The sequence below is a fragment of the Pinus tabuliformis genome, chromosome X (assembly GCF_031772625.1).
Source record: "Pinus tabuliformis cultivar Carrire ecotype Pingquan chromosome X, CPIR1, whole genome shotgun sequence".
Lineage (NCBI taxonomy): Eukaryota > Viridiplantae > Streptophyta > Pinopsida > Pinales > Pinaceae > Pinus > Pinus tabuliformis.
Genome location: NC_142308.1, coordinates 1,163,717,188 through 1,163,723,196, shown reverse-complemented (window position 1 = coordinate 1,163,723,196; position 6,009 = coordinate 1,163,717,188).

The window sequence follows — 6,009 nt, the reverse complement described above, 5'->3', positions numbered from 1 at the left end:
GTTGGGGTAGGCATTCCCATACTCAGATCAAAACTGACTAGAAAACTAACTAAACTTCTCTGATATAGGAATGATCTTGCAATACATCACAAGTATAGACATATGTAGACACAATATGGGCACAGCCATCTGTTTATGAATAGTCCACTGTATAATGAATAACAAAATTCCTCGCAGCCTGGATGGGGGAAACTAGATCCAGGGTCTTGATTTCTACTTCCCGAAATAGTACAATTCTATCCATGTGAATGAATGTGTCGAAGTCGAACATGGTAGAAACCACTTGATTACCAGTCATTGATGTAAACTATTAACAAGTGTGAGAGAAACCACCAGTAATGTCAATGGCTCTCAAAGTACTCGATACAATCCATGAAATGTGAATAGAGGATTTGATTTCGAACATGTCACGGAATCCTTTGATCGAAGGTCAATGATGCAACCTGTCATCGAAGGCGAGAAACCTGCCATTGAGGCATGCAGATTCCAAGGTACTGACAATTTCTATATCATCTTTCTAGATAATGAGTTGAAGTCGATAGAAAGCGATCCATTGTAGGCAAGCCCACAACACAAAATCATAGATCAAGTTTGAAGAAATATAGTTGCAAGGACTGACTCAGGGATGGTCAAGATGGATGACAGATATTTTTCAGATGAATGGTTTATTTGCACTGACCTCTTGAACACATAACGACACTGCAGATGGTTTGGTGACAATTTACCCAAAGCTAATACCCAAAAACTGGCTGAAGACTTTCAATATGGTTTGTGTTACCCTCCTGCTGCAGCAGGTTAATCATCTTTCATGATCGACATTTTTACATGCCAAATATGTCGAACTATGCATGCTGCAATGCTCCATATTTGCTACAGTTGGCTAAAGAAGTGTGTTTGAGAGTGTGCTAGTCTAAAGTGCCACTGCTCTGTTCCAGTCTTGATGAGTAATCCATTTTGATCAGTTTTCAAGTATGGGAAGTCCAAACAGCTTAATCTTGGCTTCCCTAGGTTTCAATTTCCTGTTGTAGAATATAGAGAATGAACATCTGTCCAAACAGCTTAATCTTGGCAGATTTGTAGATAGGTAGAGAAACAAGGGTGCTCAACAGCTTAATCTGAGCCCCTGGATGCAATAAGTGTAGTTGTAGATAGGAGGACAGCAAGAAGAAAAGAACAAAAAGCTGGGTATGCTAGTTCAAGTGCACCCAAACCAAAAAGAAGAGAAAATGCTAGGTGAGTAGGCCGGGTAGGTAGCTTTGTGGTTGCAGAATCATGGCTTGTGATCCATTTCATATTGTCAAGTGTTATATCTATCATATCACAAGTTGAAGGCAGTTGTTCAGTTGGAGGACTTCAAGCGAGGCATGTCTAACTCCCCTTCTTCCTCTTTCCCCAAATCACTCACTAACTTCCCCCAAAGAGGTCAAGATCTGCTTGATACCTCTTAGATTCATCATTCTCCATATCATTTGCCTTGGTGGAGATCTGCTTCACTCAAGGAATGCTTACACTTCTTCTATCAGTCATTTTCCCCCATTGATAGACTAAGACATCATACTTAGCGCTTGTTCTCATCTTTGTCATGTTAACTACTAACTTTATTATGTAGCTCCCTATCTATTTCCCCTTCCCCTACTAAAACTATGTATATAACTCCCCTATATACTTATCCCCCCCCCTGGTTGAAAAATAACCATATGCATCATTGGGGATTGCTAAGTTTATCTGAAACTCAGCAAGAACCCTCATTGCCCCCTCAAACCATCTTCTCATGCATTTTGGACACTTTCCAATGCATAGAACCCTTCATCCCCCCTAACTATCTCCCAAGTGCATAAGGACTTATTCCTTTGCATAATTCCCCTTCACATGTTTAAAAATCACCCCTTTGACCTTGGTTTGCCTTTATAAGGCATGAAACCCTCTTTGGCCACTAAACCCCTCTCAAAACCACATCACTTTCCTCCTAAGTGCCTTTGGACTCCTTCCAAGGCATAAGAATATGCAGACCATGCAAAAACCATGAAAAACCTTCAAAAAATGATAAAATCCTCCCTTTTTTGGCCATCGGACCCCTTCCGATGCCTTAGAATCCAAGCAAAAGCATAAAGGTTACCCCCTCCGAATTCAAAAGACTTGCATTTTTGAATAAATAATGGCTCCGATGAGAAATGGGTCCTTTGGGTCCCCCTCCGATGCGATATCGCTATCAGGAGGGGGCAATCATATGTTCAAACACCATATATAACTCCTTTGAATTCATGTTTCCTTTGCATTTTAATAAAATGCATGCCCCGATGAGAAAAGGATCTATTTGATCCCCCTCCGATGCGATATCGCTATCGGGAGGGGGCAATGGCATATATAAGCGAAATGGCTAAGTCTCAAGGCATGGGGCATAATGCCGATGGGCCGGACCCGAAAACATATAAAGTGGACTGGTAAAAGCATATCGGGTCCGCCACATTTCGGCGTTTCTATGTAGCAGCCCCATGACCCCGCCGATAGCGAATTGCCGAATTAATCACAACCATCCATTTTTGGGCCCCAAATCAACGGCCCATATGTAATCAGCGGTCACCCCATGTATATGGCTCCGACCAGTGGAGCCGAAATAAAATTAAGGCGCGGCGCATAAGAATTTCGGGTCCGAAAGGAGCCCGTTACATAGCAAAGAGGGATTGCTCCGATATGGCGGAGCCAAAATAACAAATGCAGCAGAGTTTAAAGGATTTCGGGTCCGCGGACCCGTTCCATTGTAAATCCGCCGATTTGGGTTCGCCGATGGGCTGGACCCGAAATGCAATAAAGAAGGGCCTATAATCAGATCGGGTCCGCCAGCTATTTCGCTCATCGGGGGTTTTACATGTTGGGACCAATGGTCTGCCCCGATGCGAGTTAGCGCCAGCCGTCCGATCGCCCTCCCAGATCAACGGTCATGATCTATTCGCGGCTCTCCCCATGTCCTACTGGCGGAGCCGAAATAAATTATAGCGTGGCACAATAAGGATTTCGGGTCCGTAAGGATCCTTTGTACAGCGAAAAGGGAAGGCTCCGATATGGCGGAGCCGAAAAGTTATAAAGGGCAGCCTCAAGGCATTTCGGGTCCGCGGCAGTTCGGAGGTTTTACATGTTGGGACCAATGGTCCGCCCCGATGCGAGTTAGCGCCAGCCGTTGGATCGGCCCGTGCCAGATCCAACGGCTATGATTTAATCTAATGAACAGTGATCGCTCCCGCCCTAGTTTTGGTAAAATTTCATGTTTTAAGGCATTTTTGCCTTATAAAAGGAAAGTGGCCATTTTTCACAGGGTTTCTTCTAGCGCCCGCACCCGGCTCCAGTTAAAGAAATTCATGCATCCTTAAGCCATTATGGATTGCTCCAAAGCCCTGTTTAGCTCCAGAAGCCAGTCTCGGCCTCAGCACGATCAGCAGCATGCAATTCCTCCTTTTTGCGGCATTTCTTCAGAGTTTAATACTATTTTGAATCGGCCAGCGCCGATAGCATCCCAAAGGCCACGGAAGTCTTTGCAGCAGTTATTTTTGCATTTAATTGGCAGATAAAGGGGCGATTAGACAGTTTAAAGCATATCAGCGGTGAGAAAAGGCCCAGATTCAGTGCCAAAGTGTATCAGGATGCGGCAAAGAGTATCAGTCCAGTTTTTCAAAGCAGATGAAGGCAAAGCAAGCCCAGCAAAGTCAACAAAGCATCATTCAGCCATTAAGGCTCACCAACACTTCTTTTGTTGCCTTAAAGCCACCTAAAGGCATAAATGAAAGCTTTCAAGGCAGAGTTATTGAAGAGACATTGTTCCCAGTCATATTTTTGGAGCAGCGCTGCTTCCTTAAAAGCACAGTTATCACACAGAGGACAGCGCGTGGCTCAAGGCACTCTTTCAGTCCATTTTCGAAGCTGCAGGACCATGCGCAGCCCTAAAGAGCCATTTTGATGAGGCTGCTCCCTCATGAACACCTGTTTTAGATATTTTATTGCATTTATTTCCAGCACAACTTAGCATTAGAAGCAGTTATTGCACAGATCTCTTTTGAATCTGTTTTGATAGATATTTTGAGATATTTTCTCCCTTGACACCTGTTCAAGGGATGTTTGTAAATATTTTCTATTTAAACCACCCTCTGCACTGTTTTAAGGGTTGGTTGGTCGATAACTTCCTCTCTAGACTTGCACTGTATTTTCTGAGAGTCTCTATAATCAAAGATCACTGGAATGTTTGGGAGATGAACTGACTGTTGCGTTTTAATGACTGAAGAGTGACTATGGAATCCTAATGCTTCTACATAGCCCAATAAGTGTTTCTTATCTCTGTTTACAGTTTATATGTGTTTATGCCATCATTGTTTCACTATCTAAATAGCAGAAAGAAAGAATAGTTCAGAGCTCACTTAGTTGTATTCTGTTCTCAATTTTTGTGATTTATCTATGTTTTCCTCTGAATTAGTTCTAAATATGAATACTGATTTGCTCATATTTACACTAGTTCCTTCGTATATGAATGTTGTTTAGGAATCCTTGATTGCTCCTATATAAATGTTCATTCACCTTCCCTCTGTTAGCATAATGAGAGCTACTTAGTGGCCTTTCATTCACTGACCTTCATTCCATCGTTATTCCAGCTTGATATTGTTTTATGTGTATCTATCCTGCTCTGTATTCCTCTTGTGACCAAGAAAACGCAACAGCAAGCCTAATCCACAACTCCATGCCCAATGGTTTGAACTTCTCACACTATGCATCCCAACTCTGTTTGAAAGAATCCCCCATCCCACCAAACATAAACAAAACCCCCTTGAACTCATTAGCTAGCCTAATATCATCTTCAACAAAGCTAAATTATAAAGAGAGAGCCCTCTCTTATTGCAGGTAGGCTAGGACCTGCAGTCCAAAGATTGGTTTGTGGTTACCTCGGCCGTATCCTTTATGGAGCTTTAAGGACAACCTGAGTGATAACAGTTTGATTAACTGTTAGACAAAGGATTTCCCAACCCAGATGAACAAAAAGTGTCGTGTTCAAGAGTGGTTAAATGTTTTTATGAGACACAAAGTATAACAAACAGGTTCATTTTTCTCTCTTTTTCCCCACCATTTCTGGCAAGTACCTCTTTATTTTTGACAAGCTTGAGGAGGATAACATTTGCTTGGTTATAAGCTCATCCTTCGGATGAGTCCAACTTAGTTTAAAATTTGAACCCTAAGAAGGAGTGGTCTGTTCCTGTTTGTAATTGAACAGGTCCTTTACTGTTAAATTTTAACGAGTCCAGTATAGGAGAAACTCGGCGTTTTTCAATTTTAGGGAGTCGGAAGAAAAACTTAAGAAAACTCCATGGTTGTCCTTTTTCGTAAATTTGTGTCTCCCAAGCCCGAAAAAGTATAAAATAATACTTGAGAGAACCGCTTGACCATTACGATCAAGGAGTACTTTTCATAATTAGTGTCTCTGATCCGAAAAAGTAAAAAAGCGATCAACGACACGTCGTTTTATAACCAATATCGAATTTGAAACGACAAAAATCCGGCAATCTTTTCATGTTTATACGATCAGAAAAGAGTTGTAAGTGGACCATCCTTTTAATTCCATTTTAGCGAGTTTAAAAAGGAAAAACTCGGCAATCTTTTCATATTTTACGAGTCAGAAAAGAGCTTAAAGAGGACTCATCCTAGAGGAACGAGTGGTATAAAGGATAGCAACTGGTTCTGGCAATGGAGGAACTGCTCAAAACATGTAATGGTTAAGAGGCTAGCTAATAAAACCACTCACAGATGCGGTCCCTTAGGAAGGGTAAACAACCAAGTGAAAGCATATGATCAGCCAAAGAGATGGGGGTGATGGAATGAAAACAACCAAGGCTCATCTAACAGAATTTAGCGGATAAAAAGGGCAATCATGAGATGTAAAACAGGTATAGGTTCATTTTTACACAAGCTTGAACCATAGAGAACTTTGCTTGGATTCGGTTTCATGTTTACACAAGCTTGAAACGAAAAACTATG